Below are 16,144 nucleotides of genomic sequence, written 5' to 3'. Positions count from 1 at the left end.
AGAGAGAAAGAACATGGAACAACAACACTGGGTATAGACTATGGAAGTGCTGCCCAAAAAAACTAAATTTATGCTTACCTGATTAATTCATTTGTTTCATCATTTGAGAATCCAGAAGCCATCATAACTAAGAATATCCAACCTGACCACTAGGAGGAGGCAAAAGATACCCCAACACATCAGAGTTTTAAATCCCTCACACTACCTATGATCTACAGCCATATATATAGCTAAGGGGGAGCTTGACCTGCAGATAAATATGCCTTACAAATTAAGGCTTTAAGCCAGGTAGCAAAATAAATAGCGCTAGCTTTCTGACCCTTGCGAGGCCCAGAAAAATGACTAAAAACAGAAGAAGAAAGTCTGAAATCTTTTGTGGCTTCCACATAATATTTGAGAGCTCTCACAATATCCAGATTGTGAAGAAGATACTCCTTGGAGTTCTTAGGGGCTGGAGAAAAAGAAGAAACCACATTTTCTGACTAATAGTATCTGTAGATACTACCTTAGGAGGAAAGGAATATCCTACCAGGAGGGGCAAAGTTTCCCAAACCTCAAAATGCCTATAAAATACACCCCTCACCACACCCACAATTCAGTTTAATGAATAGCCAAGTAGTGGGGTGATAAAGAAATGAGTAAAAAGCATCAACAAATGAATCTGGAAATAATTGTGCTTTATACAAAAAAATCATAACCGCCATAAAAAGGGTGGGCCTCATGGACTCTTGCCAATATGAAATAAATTAATTTATCAGGTAAGTTCTTACATAAATTATGTTTTCTTTCATGTAATTGGCAAGAGTCCATGAGCTAGTGACGTATGGGATATCAAATACCCAAGATGTGGAACTGCACGCAAGAGTCACTAGAGAGGGAGGAATAAAAATAAACAACAGCCATATGCTGAAAAATTAATCCACAACCCAAAATATAAGTTATTCTCATAAAGAAAAGAAAAACTTAAAACATCAGCAGAAGAATCAAACTGAAACAGCTGCCTGGAGAACTTTTCTACCAAAAACTGCTTCTGAAGAAGCAAATACATCAAAATGGTAGAATTAAATAAATGTTTGTAAAGAAAACCAAATTGCCGCTTGCAAATTTGATCAACTGAAGCTTCATTCTTAAAAGCCCACAAAGTGGCGACTGATCTAGTAGAATGAGCTGTAATTCTCTGAAGCGGGGCCTAACCCGACTCCAATAAGCTTGAAGAATCAAAAGCTTTAACCAAGAAACCAAGGAAATAGCAGAAGTTTTTCTGACCTTTCCTAGGACCAGAAAATATAACAAATAGACTAGAAGTCTTCCTGAAATCTTAGTAGCTTCAATATAATATTTCAAAGCTCTCACCACATCCAAAGAATGTAAGGATCTTTCCAAAGAATTCTTAGGATTAGGACACAAGGAAGGAACAACAATTTCTCTACTAATGTTGTTAGAATTCACAACCTTAGGGAAAATTGAAATGAAGTCCGCAAAACCGCCTTACCTGATGAAAAATCAGAAAAGGAGATTCACAAGAAAGAGCAGATAGCTCAGACACTCTTCTAGCAGAAGAGATGGCCAAAAGGAACAATACTTTCCAAGAAAGTAACTAAATGTCCAAATAATGCATAGGCTCAATATGGAGGAGCCTGTAAAGCCCTCCAAACCAAATTAAGACTCCAAAGAGGAGTGATTGATTTAATGACAGGCTTAAATACGAACTAAAGCCTGTACAAAACAGAGAATATCAGGTAGTTAGCAATCTTTCTGTGAATAAAACAGAAAGAGCAGAGATTTGTCCCTTCAAGGAACTTGCAGACAAAACCTTATCCAAACCATCCTGAAGAAACTGTAAAATTATTGCAACTCTAAAAGAATGCCAAGAGAATTTATGAGAACACCATGAAATGTAAGTCTTCTAAATTCGATAATAAATCTTTCAAGAGACAGATTTACGAGCTTGTAACATAGTATTAATCACTGAGTCAGAGAAACCTCTATGACTTAGCACTAAGCGATCAATTCCCATACCTTCAAATTTAATGATTTGAAAATCTGATGGAAAAACAGACCTTGAGACAGTAGGTCTGGCCTTAACGGTAGTGGCCAAGGTTGGCAGCTGGACATCCAAACAAGACCCGCAAACCAAAACTTGTGAGGCCATGCTGGAGCCACCAGCAACACAAACGATTATTCCATGATGATTCTGGAAATCACTCTTGGAAGAAGAACTAGAGGCGGGAAAATATAAGCAGGTTTATAATACCAAGGAAGTGTTAGCGCACCCACTACTTCCGCCTGAAAATCTCTGAACTTGGACAGGCATCTGGGAAGTCTCTTGTTTAGATGAGAGGCCATCAGATGTATCTGTGGAAGACCCCATATCTTGAACAATCTGAGAAAACACATCTGGATGTAGGAACTACTCCCCAGGATGTAAAGTCTGACGGCTGAAATAATCTCCCAATGTCTATACCTGGTATATACTCCGCAGAAATTAGACAGGAGCTGGATTCCGCCCAAGCAAGTATCCGAGATACTTCTTCATAGCTTGTGGACTGTGAGTCCCACCCTGCTGATTGACAAATGTCACTGAATGTGATATTGTCTGTTTGAAAATAAATGAACAGTTCTCTCTTCAACAAAGGCCAAAACTGAAGAGCTCTGAGATAGCACAGAGATCTAAAATATTGATTGGTAATCTCGCCTCTTGAGATTTCCAAACCGCTTGTGCTGTCAGAGATCCCCAAAACAGCTCCCCAACCTGAAAGACTTGCATCTGTAGAGATCATAGTCCAGGTTAGCCGAACAAAGAAGCCCCTTGAACTAAACGCTGGTGATTTACCACCACGTCAGAGAGTTTCAAACATTGGGATTTAAGGATATTAATTGAGATATCTTAGTATAATACCTGCACCATGGATTCAGCAAACAAAGCTGGAGAGGTCTCATGTGAGAACGAGCAAAGGGAATGCGTCCAATGCTGCAGACATGAGACCTACATTTTCCATGCACATAACCACTGAAGGGAATGCCTGAGACTTAAGGTGCCGACAGGCTGCAACCACTTTCAAACGTCTCTTGTCTGTTAGAGACAGAGTCATGGACACTGAATCTATCTGGAAACCTAAAAAGGTGACCCTTGTCTGAGGAATCAAGAAACTTTTTGGTAAATTGATCCTCCAACCATGTTTCCTAAGAAACAACACTAGTTGATTAGTGTGAGATTCTGCAGAACGGAAGTACTGAGCTAGTACCAAAATATTGTCCAAATAAGGAAACACTGCAATACCCTGCTCTCTGGTTTCCGTAAAGCAGGGCACCAAGAACCTTTAAAAAAAAAAAAAAAAGATTCTTTGAGTGGTTGCTCATCCAAAAATGGAAAAGCAACGAATTGGTAACGCTTGTCTAGAAAAGAGAATCTCAAGAACTGATAATGATCTGAATGAATCAGACTATGAAGGTATACATCCTGCAATCCATTATGGACCTAAAATGTCCTTGCTGAATAAAAGGCAGAACAGTCCTTAAAGTCACCATTTGAAAATTGGTACTCTTACATAACGATTCAAAATTTTCAGATCCAGAAATGGTCTGAATGAAATTTCCTTCTTTTAGACAATGAATAGATTTGAATAAAAACCCCAGACCTTGTCCCTGAAAAGGAACTGGCATGACTACCCCTGAAACTCCAGGTCTGAAACACACTTCAGGAAAGCCTGAGCTTTAACTGGATTTGCTGGGATACGTGAGAGAAAAAAAATCTTCTCACAGGAGGATTTACTAAGAATCCTATTCGAAAACCCCTGAGAGACAATACTCTGAAACCATTGATTTGGACCGAATTTATCCAAAACATTCTTGAAAAAAACCTTAATCTGCCCCCTACCAGCTGAGCTGGAATGAGAGTCGCACCTTCATGCAGACTTAGGGGCTGGCTTTTTGGTTTCCTAAATGGGTTGGATTTATTCCATTTAAAGAAGGTTTCCAATTGGAAACAGATTCCATAGGGAAGGATTAGGTTTTGTTCCTTATTTGAAAAAAAGAACGAAAAACGATTTAGAAGATTAGTATTTACCCGTAGGTCTCTTATTACCTTGGAAAGAAAGAGATAGCATTCCAAGATTTAAGCCTCAAAACTCTTGTAGCTAAAAATAGCTAAAGACATAGATCTAACATCAATCTTGATGATATAAAAAAATGGCTTCAGAACTGATTAGTATGTTGCAGAAAGCGAACAATACTAGATAAATCAGAATCCAATTCTTGTTGCGCTAAATCTCCAACAAAAAAGTTGATGCAGCTGCAACATCAGCCAAAGAAAATGCAGGCCTGAGACGACCTAAATATAAATAAGCTTTCCTTAGATAAGATTCAAGTTTCCTATCTAAAAGAACTTAAGTACTATCTTCCATAGGAATAGAGGTACGTACAGCAAGAGTAGAAATAGCCCCAACAAGTTGAGGATCTTTTCCCAAAACTCTATAGAAATTGCTGGTAAAAGGATACAATTTTTTTAAAACCTTGAAGAAGGAATAAAATAAGTACCCGGCTAATTCCATTCCTTAGAAATCATAAGAGAAATAGCATCAGGAACAGAAAAAAACCTTTGGAGTAACCACAGGAGGTCTAAAAACAGAATTTACTAGTTCTAATATCAAGAGGACTAGTTTCCATGATATCCAAAATAATTAACACTTCTTTAACAAAGAACGAAAATACTTCATTTTAAATAAATAAGTAGATTTGTTAGTGTCAATATCAGAGGAAAGATCTTCTGAATCAGATAGATCCTCATCAGAAAAGGATAATTCATTATGTTGTCGGTCATTTGAAATTTCATCAACCTTATGAGAAGTTTTAAAAGACCTTTATATTAATTAGAAGGCAGAATAGCAGACAAAGCCTTCTGAATAGAATCAGTAACAAATTCTTTAAATTTCGTATAACATGTACATTAAAAGTTGAAGGAACAACAACAGGAAATGTACTATTAACTGATGGATACAATATCTGCATGTAAAACGTTTATCATACAATGACATTCGAAAATATAATGCACTTAGCTTTAGAAGAACCGTTATCAGGAAGAAAAGTTCCAACAGATACTTCTGAGGCAGGATCAGATTGAGACATCTTGCAAAATGTAAAATAAAAGACAACATATAAAGCAAAATTTGTCAATTTCCTTATAGGACAGTTTCAGGAATGGGAAAAAAAATGCAAATAGCATAGCCCTCTGACATAGAAAAAGGCAAGAGGCAAAAGCAATGGGGCAAATAAATAATGAAAAAAATTTAGCGTCAAGTATGACGCACAACGTAACTGGAATTTTTTTTGGCGCCAACCATGTCCGGAAATGACACACTCGCGTCACTAACGACGTAACCCTTTGTGAACCTCTGCGTCAATTACGACGCCAGAAATGACGAACTTGCGTCAACGGACGTGCCTTTCGCGCCAAAAAATTCTCGTGCCAAGAATGAGGCAAAAAATTTTTAGCATTTGGCGCACCCGCAAGCCTAAGTCAGAGCGCAATTTGAAGCAAAGTAGTTAATTGAAAAAAAGACTAAACCCCAGGTAAGAAAAATATTTCTTAATATTAACTTTCCCTAAATATGAAACTGACAGTCTGCAAAAAGGAAATACATCAACCTGACTCATGGCAAATATAAGTACAATACATATATTTAGAACTTTATATAAATGCATAAAGTGCCAAACCATAGCTGAGGTGTCTTAAGTAAATAAAAACATACTTACCAAAAAGACACCCATTCACATATAGCAGATAGCCAAACCAGTACTGAAACAGTTATCAGTAGAGGTAATGGTATATGAGAGTATATCGTCGATCTGAAAAGGGAGGTAGGAGATGAATCTCTACGACCGATAACAGAAAACCTATGAAAAAGACCCCCGTTAGGAAAATCATTGCATTCAATAGGTGATACTCTCCACGTCCCTCTGACATTCGCTATACTCTGAGAGGAATCGGGCTTCAAAATGCTGAGAAGCGCATGTCACGTAGAAATCTTAGCACAAACTTACTTCACCACCTCCATAGGAGGCAAAGTTTGTAAAACTGAATTGTGGGTGTGGTGAGGGGTGTATTTATAGGCATTTTGAGGTTTGGGAAACTTTGCCCCTCCTGGTAGGATTGTATATCCCATACGTCACTAGCTTGGACTCTTGCCAATTACATGAAAGAAAAAGAACTGACACCTCGTCGCCTCATAAACTCTGCTGAGGCGCCTACCTGCCACCCGGTTTCCAGACCACTCTTCCCAGCAAAAATCCAATCGGGTTTCAGAACGCTATCAACCGCTTGCTTATACAACCATGCGGTTCTAGAGTAACGCCCGATTGATATCCTGGATGTCGGAATTCCAGAACCGATTAACAACTGCGCGGCTTCTCTAAATCCTACTGAAGCACGCGAAAATTAGCCCCACCCTTCGTGGGCATCAAAATCGGACACAGCTTCTCGGCTACATTTTTAACAAAAAAAGAAAAGCGATAGCCCCAAACGAAGCCCAGTGCCGGAATAAATCATGCAGGGGAGCCCTCTACTTAAGGAGCCCATGTTCCCAATAAAGCTAGCCCCAAGCGTAGCCCAGTGCCTGTGTAAATGTCATCTTGCAGGGGAGCCCTCTACTTAATGAGCCGATGATCCCAATGCAAATAACACCAAGCTTAGCCCAGTGCCGCATAAATTCTGCCTTGCAGGGGAGTTCTCTTTTTTAAAGAGCCCATGTTCCCAATAATAACAGAATTTATGCTTACCTGATAAATTTCTTTCTCTTGAGATGTATCGAGTCCACGGATTCATCCAATACTTGTGGGATATTCTCCTTCCCAACAGGAAGTGGCAAAGAGAGCACACACAGCAGAGCTGTCTATATAGCTCCTCCCCTAACTCCACCCCCCAGTCATTCGACCGAAGGCTAGGAAGAAAAAGGAGAAACTATAGGGCACAGAGGTGACTGAAGTTTTACAATAAAAAATACTACCTGTCTTAAATAGACAGGGCGGGGCGTGGACTCAATACATTGCAAGAGAAAGAAATTTATCAGGTAAGCATAAATTCTGTTTTCTCTTGCAAGATGTATCGAGTCCACAGATTCATCCAATACTTGTGGGATACCAATACCAAAGCTTTAGGACACGGATGAAGGGAGGGACAAGACAGGTACCTAAACGGAAGGCACCACTGCTTGTAGAACCTTTCTCCCAAAAATTGCCCTTGAAGAAGCAAAAGTATCAAATTTGTAAAATTTGGAAAAAGTATGAAGCGAAGACCAAGTCGCCGCCTTACAAATCTGTTCAACAGAAGCCTCATTTTTAAAAGCCCATGTGGAAGCCACCGCTCTAGTAGAGTGAGCTGTAATCCTTTCAGGAGGCTGCTGGCCAGCAGTCTCATAAGCCAAACGGATAATGCTATTCAGCCAAAAAGAAAGAGAGGTTGCCGTAGCCTTTTGACCTCTCCGCTTTCCAGAATAGACAACAAACAATGAAGATGTTTGACGGAAATCTTTAGTTGCTTATAAGTAGAACTTTAAAGCACGAACCACATCTAGGTTGTGCAACAGACGCTCCTTCTTGGAAGAAGGATTAGGACACAGAGAAGGAGCAACAATCTCCTGATTGATATTCCTATTAGAAACAACATTAGGAAGAAATCCAGGTTTGGTACGCAAAACCACCTTATCCGCATGGAAAACAAGATAAGGTGAGTCACACTGTAAAGCAAATAACTCAGAAACTCTTCGAACGGAAGAGATAGCTACTAAAAACAGAACTTTCCAAGATAAGAGTTTAATATCTATGGAATGCATAGGTTCAAACGGAACCCCTTGAAGAACTTTAAGAACCAAATTTAAACTCCATGGCGGAGCAACAGGTTTAAACACAGGCTTGATTCTAACTAAAGCCTGACAAAACGCCTGAACGTCTGGAACATCCGCCAGACGCTTGTGTAAAAGGATAGACAAAGCAGATATTTGTCCCTTTAAGGAACTAGCTGATAATCCCTTCTCTAATCCTTCTTGGAGAAAAGATAATAGCATAGGAATCCTGATCTTACTCCATGAGTAACCCTTGGAATCACACCAGTAAAGATATTTACGCCATATCTTATGATAGATTTTTCTGGTGACAGGCTTTCGAGCCTGAATCAAGGTATCAATAACCGATTCAGAGAAACCATGCTTTGCTAAAATCAAGCGTTCAATTTCCAAGCAATCAGACGCAGAGAAAGTAGGTTTGGATGCTTGAATGGACCTTGAATCAGAAGGTCCTGCCTCAGCAGAGTCCATGGTGGGACGGATGACATGTCCACCAGGTCTGCATACCAAGTCCTGCGTGGCCACGCAGGTGCTATCAAAATCACAGAAGCTCTCTCCTGCTTGATTCTGGCAATCAGACGAGGAAGGAGAGGGAATGGTGGAAACACATAGGCCAGGTTGAAGGACCAGGGCACTGCTAGAGCATCTATCAGCACTGCCTGGGGATCCCTTGACCTGGACCCGTAACAAGGAAGCTTGGCGTTCTGACGAGACGCCATCAGATCCAATTCTGGTGTGCCCCATAGCCGAATCAGTTGGGCAAACACCTCCGGATGGAGCTCCCATTCCCCCCGATGAAAAGTCTGACGACTTAGGAAATCCGCTTCCCAGTTCTCTACCCCTGGGATATGGATCGCTGAAAGATGGCAAGAGTGAGTCTCTGCCCATCAGATTATTTTGGAAACCTCTATCATCGCTAGAGAACTCCTTGTTCCCCCTTGATGATTGATATAAGCTACAGTCGTGATGTTGTCCGACTGAAATCTGATAAATTTGGCCGCAGCCAGTTGAGGCCACGCCTGAAGCGCATTGAATATCGCTCTCAGTTCCAGAATGTTTATTGGGAGGAGAGACTCCTCCTGAGACCATAACCCCTGAGCTTTCAGGAAGTTCCAGACTGCACCCCAGCCCAGCAGACTGGCATCTGTCGTAACTATGACCCACTCTGGTCTGCGGAAACACATTCCCCAAAACAGGTGAACCTGTGATAACCACCAGAGAAGAGAATCTCTGGTCTCCTGATCCAGATCTATCTGAGGAGATAAATCTGCATAATCCCCATTTCACTGTTCGAGCATGCGTACTTGCAGTGGTCTGAGGTGTAAGCGAGCAAACGGAACTACGTCCATTGCCGCTACCATTAGTCCGATTACCTCCATACACTGAGCCAATTTATTATTTTGTTTGGTCTTTATTTTATTTGTTTTATCCTGAGGGAGGGTATGGCCCTTTCCTCCAGTGATGTCTGAAATAATTTCCTTCAGTTCAGGCCCATATAGGGTCTTTCCCTTGAAAGGGATGGTCAAAAGCTTTGATTTTGATGACACATCAGCTGACCAGGACTTAAGCCATAACGCTCTACGCACTAAAATGGCAAAACCCGAATTTCTTGCCGCTAATTTAGCCAGTTGAAAAGCAGCATCTGTAATGAAAGAATTAGCCAGCTTAAGAGCCTTAATTCTATCCATAATATCATCTAATGGGGTCTCCCCCTGGAGAGCCTGTTCTAGAGCCTCGAACCAAAAATCAGCTGCAGTAGTTACAGGAACAATGCATGCAATAGGTTGGAGAAGAAAACCTTGATGAACAAAAATTTTCTTTAGGAGACCCTCTAATTTTTTATCCATAGGATCTTTGAAAGCACAACTGTCTTCAATAGGTATAGTTGTACGCTTAGCTAGTGTAGAAATAGCTCCCTCCACCTTAGGGTCCCGCATGGTGTCAGATATGGGAAACATTTTCTTAAAAGTAGGAGGGGGAGCGAACGGTATAAAACAACAATTTAAAAAAACAGTACTGTGCCTTTAAGAGAAAAAAAAACATGTACACGTTCTGCAAAACTGCTTAAAAATGCAACAAATCCTTCAAATTTTTTACAGCATATGTAGTAAGCCTTAGTAAGGTTGCACCACTAGTAAAAAATTAAATTAACCCCTTAATAACCAAACCGGATTGACAAGAGTCAGAAAAACGGAAAATACACAGTCAGCACTTTGCCACAGCTCTGCTGTGGCGCCTACCTGCCCTTAGGGATTGAATTTGAGGAAATAAAGCTTCGTTTTGGCCCCAAAATCAAGTCAGGACCCTCCTGTGTTGCAGCTTGCTGTCCAGAATGCAAAAACAACTGCACATCTAAGGCGCAAAATTAGGCCCCACCCACCTCTTACTCGATGTCTGTTGGGCCTTAAAGTAACACCTCAAGTGTTTCAAACAGCCATGTGGGATGTAAACCTCAAAATAAGCCAAATGAACCCTCTAAATAAAAAGTCCCAAAAACGTTTTTACCATATTTCTCAAAAAACGTTTGCTCTATTATAAAAGTGTCAACCAGCAAAATAACTTAGCCCTTATGAAAGCTTGTAATACTACCATAAGTCTTTGATTAAAGCTTACCCTTCCCCTCATGGGGATAATGTCAGCCCTTTTCTTGAAATATCACAATCTTTCTAGAAAAAAATGACTGAACATACCTCAGTGCAGCATAGTCTGCAAACCGTTCCTCAACTGACGTTTCCTGTACTCCTCAGTCTCTAAGGGAACAGCAGTGGATCTTAGTTACAAATGCTAAGATCATCCTCCTCCAGGCAGAAATCTTCATCTTTTTTCTGCTTGAGAGTAAATAGTACACACCAGTACCATTTAAAATAACAAAATCGTGCTTGAAGAAAATAAAACTAATATTTTGTCACCACAATCACTTTACCCTTCCTTATTGCTTAGAGCCGGCAAAGAGAATGACTGAGGGGTGGAGTTAGGGGAGGAGCTATATAGACAGCTCTGCTGTGGGTGCTCTCTTTGCCACTTCCTGTTGGGAAGGAGAATATCCCACAAGTATTGGATGAATCCGTGGACTCGATACATCTTGCAAGAGAAAGTATGTATAATCAAGTGCAGAGTCCTGTCTGAGATGAATATGTCCCAGAATAATAAAGACTGCACTTACCTCGATGCTGTCCGACAGCAGGACAGCTCCAACAGGTTTCAGAAGTTCTTTCCCTCCTATAGCCCTGTGGACAAAGATAGGCCTGAGTTAACTTCTGCTTAGGCCATCACAAGAAGGGCAGCATCACAGTATGGGAGGCGCAATGAGAATTATGTCCCACCAGTTCCCAATGCTCTAAAGCCACCAATAGCTCTGCTCTAGAGACTGATATGGACTACGGCTACACCCTAGAACAAAGTAGCACTCTCTGGCACCACTTTAAAAAACATAATTTATGTAAGAACTTACCTGATAAATTAATTTCTTTCATATTGGCAAGAGTCCATGAGCTAGTGACATATAGGATATACAATCCTACCAGGAGGGGCAAAGTTTCCCAAACCTCAAAATGCCTATAAATACACCCCTCACCACACCCACAATTCAGTTTAACCAATAGCCAAGCAGTGGGGTGATAAGAAAGGAGTAGAAAGCATCAACAAAGGAAATTTGGAAATAATTGTGCTTTATACAAAAAATCATAACCACCATAAAAAGGGTGGGCCTCATGGACTCTTGCCAACATGAAAGAAATTAATTTATCAGGTAAGTTCTTACATAAATTATGTTTTCTTTCATGTAATTGGCAAGAGTCCATGAGCTAGTGACATATGGGATATCAATACCCAAGATGTGGAGTCTTCCACTCAAGAGTCACTAGAGAGGGAGGGAATAAAAATAAAAACAGCCATATAACGCTGAAAAAATTAATCCACAACACAAAACAAAAATAAGTTTATTTCATCTTTGAAAGAAAAAAAAAACTTAAATCAAAAGCAAAAGAATCAAACTGAAACAGCTGCCGGAAGAACTTTTCTACCAAAAACTGCTTCCGAAGAAGCAAATACATCAAAACGGTAGAATTTAGTAAATGTATGCAAAGAGGACCAAGTCGCCGCTTTGCAAATCTGATCAACTGAAGCTTCATTCTTAAAAGCCCATGAAGTGGAAACTGATCTAGTAGAATGAGCTGTAATTCTCTGAGGCGGGGCCTGACCCGACTCCAAATAAGCTTGATGAATCAAAAGTTTCAACCAAGAAGGCAAGGAACTAGCAGAAGCCTTCTGACCTTTCCTAGGACCAGAAAATAAAACAAATAGACTGGAAGTCTTCCTGAAATCTTTAGTAGCTTCCACATAATATTTCAAAGCTCTTACCACATCCAAAGAATGTAAGGATCTCTCCAAAGAATTCTTAGGATTAGGACATAAGGAAGGGACAACAATTTCTCTACTAATGTTGTTAGAATTCACAACCTTAGGTAAAAATTGAAAAGAAGTCCGCAAAACTGCCTTATCCTGATGAAAAATCAGAAAAGGAGACTCACAAGAAAGAGCAGATAGCTCAGAAACTCTTCTAGCAGAAGAGATAGCCAAAAGGAACAACACTTTCCAAGAAAGTAGATTAATGTACAAAGAATGCATAGGCTCAAATGGAGGAGCCTGTAAAGCCTTCAGAACCAAATTAAGACTCCAAGGAGGAGAAATTGATTTAATGAGAGGCTTAATACGAACTAAAGCCTGTACAAAACAGTGAATATCAGGAAGTATAGCAATCTTTCTGTGAAATAAAACAGAAAGAGCGGAGATTTGTCCTTTCAAGCAACTTGCAGACAAACCCTTATCCAAACAATCCTGAAGAAAATGTAAAATTCTAGGAATTCTAAAAGAATGCCAGGAGAATTTATGAGAAGAACACCATGTAAGTCTTCTAAACTCTATAATAAATCTTTCTAGAGACAGATTTACGAGCTTGTAACATATTATTAATCACTGAGTTAGAGAAACCTCTATGACTTAGAACTAAGCGTTCAATTTCCATACCTTCAAATTTAATGATTTGAGATCCTGATGGAAAAACGGACCTTGAGATAGTAGGTCCGGCCGTAACGGAAGTGGCCAAGGCGGGCAACTGGACATCCGAACCAGATCCGCATACCAAAACCAGTGTGGCCATGCTGGAGCCACCAGCAACACAAAAGACTGTTCCATGATGATTTTGGAGATCACTCTTGGAAGGAGAACTATAGGCGGGAAGATGTAAGCAGGATGATAACACCAAGGAAGTGTCAGCACATCCACTGCTTCCGCCTGAAAATCCCTGGACCTGGACAGGTATCTGGGAAGTTTCTTATTTAGATGAGAGGCCATGAGATTTATCTCTGGAAGACCCCACATCTGAACAATCTGAGAAAACACATCTGGATGGAGAGACCACTCCCCTGGATGTAAAGTCTGGCGGCTGAGATAATCCGCCTCTCAATTGTCTACAACTGGGATATGCACCGCAGAGATTAGACAGGAGCTGGATTCCACCCAAGCAAGTATCCGAGATACTTCTTTCATAGCTTGGGGACTGTGATTCCCACCCTGATGATTGACATAAGCCACAGTTGTGATATTGTCTGTCTGAAAACAAATGAACGGTTCTCTCTTTAGCAGAGGCCAGAACTGGAGAGCCCTGAGAATTGCACGGAGTTCTAAAATATTTATTGGTAATCTCGCCTCTTGAGATTTCCAAACCCCTTGTGCTGTCAGAGATCCCCAAACAGCTCCCCAACCTGAAAGACTCGCATCTGTTGAGATCACAGTCCAGGTTGGCCGAACAAAAGAAGCCCCTTGAACCAAACGATGGTGATCTATCCACCATGTCAGAGAGTGTCGTACATTGGGATTCAAGGATATTAATTGTACTATCTTTGTATAATCCCTGCACCATTGATTCAGCATACAAAGCTGCAGAGGTCTCATGTGAAAAGTCTCGGCGTCACGTATGACGCCGGAAATGACGAAGTTGCATCATAAACTTATTTTTTCGCGGCAAAAATATTTTCGCGCCAAAAATGACGCAATAAAGTTTAGCATTTGACGCACCCGCGGGCCTAATACCCGCAATTGCAAGAAGTAGTCAATTTGAAAAAAGACTAAACCCTAGGTAAGAAATAAATTTCTTAAAATGTTTATATTCCCAAATATGAAACTGACAGTCTGCAGAAGGAAATACATGAACCTGACTCATGGCAAATATAAGTACAATACATATATTTAGAACTTTATATAAATGCATAAAGTGCCAAACCATAGCTGAGGTGTCTTAAGTAATGAAAACATACTTACCAAAAGACACCCATCCACATATAGCAGATAGCCAAACCAGTAATAAAACAGTTATTAGTAGAGGTAATGGTAAATTGAGAGTATATCGTCGATCTGAAAAGGGAGGTAGGAGATGAATCTCTATGACCGATAACAGAGAACCTATGAAATAGACCCCCGTTAGGGAAATCATCGTATTCCCTCTGACATTCGCTGTACTCTGAGAGGAATCGGGCTTCAACAATGCTGAGAAGCGCATATCAACGTAGAAATCTTAGCACAAACTTACTTCACCACCTCCATAGGAGGCAACGTTTGTAAAAACTGAATTGTGGGTGTGGTGAGGGGTGTATTTATAGGCATTTTGAGGTTTGGGAAACTTTGCCCCTCCTGGTAGGATTGTATATCCCATATGTCACTAGCTCATGGACTCTTGCCAATTACATGAAAGAAATAATAAACTCTTGATTGAAGAATCTATACTAACACCTCACTTTATCTTTTCCTATCACTAACGTAGGCAAAGAGAATGACTGGGGTGGGAGGGAAGGGAGGAGCTATATAACAGCTCTGCTGTGGTGCTCATTGCCTCCTCCTGCTGACCAGGAGGCGTAATCCCACAAGTAAGGATGAAATCCGTGGACTCATCGTGTCTTTAAAAAGAAATTGAAGGTTAATCAGCAGGAGACAGAAGCCTTAGCAGCTTGATACACAATCTTCATGTGGAATAAGAACGCTACTTGTTGAAGGCCCCGCCAAGCCTTAAATTGAAATCATGCACGCGTGTGAAAATGACTGCCCTAAGATGCGGCCCCTGTGACGTCACGGTAACATGGCAGCCCCCACAAAGAATCCGTAGGGAACGGTTTCTGCCGCTTGACACAATATCAGTGACCGAAGTCAAGGAAATAATAGTGCCGATCAGCTAGAACAACGGCTAGCTCACAGTGGCTATAAGGTAAGCCCAGAAAAGGGAAACATCCACAGCCCAACACACAAACTAGCTAACCACGGAGAGGGACTCCTAGCCCTGTCCACCCTTCAGGCTGGACAGAATTAGGAGGAGTGGATAATTCTGTCCACACCCCTCTGGAGAAGGGGTCTCACTGGTAAGTATTACCAGGGGGGCTAAGCTAATACCATATGAGACACAGAGATGCATACAATAACACTGCATAAGACACAGACACACGTGCACAATAACACTGTATGAGACGGAGACACGCGCACAATAACACTGTAAGAGACACAGACACAATTACACTGTATGAGACACAGACACAATAACACTGTATAGGACACACACACACACGATAACACTGTATGAGACACAATTACACTGTATGAGACACAGACACAATAACACTGTATAGGACACACACACACACACACAATAACACTGTATGAGACACAGACACAATTACACTGTATGAGACACAGACACAATTACACTGTATGAGACACAGACACAATTACACTGTATGAGACACAGACACAATAACTCTGTATGAGACACAGACACAATTACACTGTATGAGACACAGACACAATAACACTGTATGAGACACAGACACAATAACACTGTATGAGACACAGACACAATAACACTGTATGAGACACAGACACAATAACACTGTATGAGAAACAGACACAATAACACTGTATGAGACACAGACACAATTACACTGTATGAGACACACACACAATAACACTGTATGAGACACAGACACAATTACACTGTATGAGACACAGACACAATTACACTGTATGAGACACAGACACAATAACACTGTATGAGACACAGACACAATAACACTGTATGAGACACAGGCACAATTACACTGTATGAGACACAGACACAATTACACTGTATGAGACACACGCACAATAACACTGTATGAGACACACACACAATTACACTGTATGAGACACAGACACAATAACACTGTATGAGACACAGACACAATTACACTGTATGAGACACAGACACAATAACACTGTATGAGACACAG

The 16,144-nt window shown here is 40.6% G+C and overlaps 1 protein-coding gene across 1 annotated transcript in view; it reads right to left on the bottom strand.

Moving 5' to 3' along the window:
- LOC128652176 (ATP-dependent DNA helicase Q4) overlaps positions 1–16,144 on the bottom strand; it is a 394,067-nt gene that overhangs the window by 69,009 nt on the left and 308,914 nt on the right. The window lies entirely within an intron of this gene.

This window comes from Bombina bombina, chromosome 3, assembly GCF_027579735.1.
Source record: "Bombina bombina isolate aBomBom1 chromosome 3, aBomBom1.pri, whole genome shotgun sequence".
NCBI lineage: Eukaryota > Metazoa > Chordata > Amphibia > Anura > Bombinatoridae > Bombina > Bombina bombina.
Note: the sequence above shows the minus strand (reverse complement) of the source record. Positions and strands in the feature narration are given on the sequence as shown.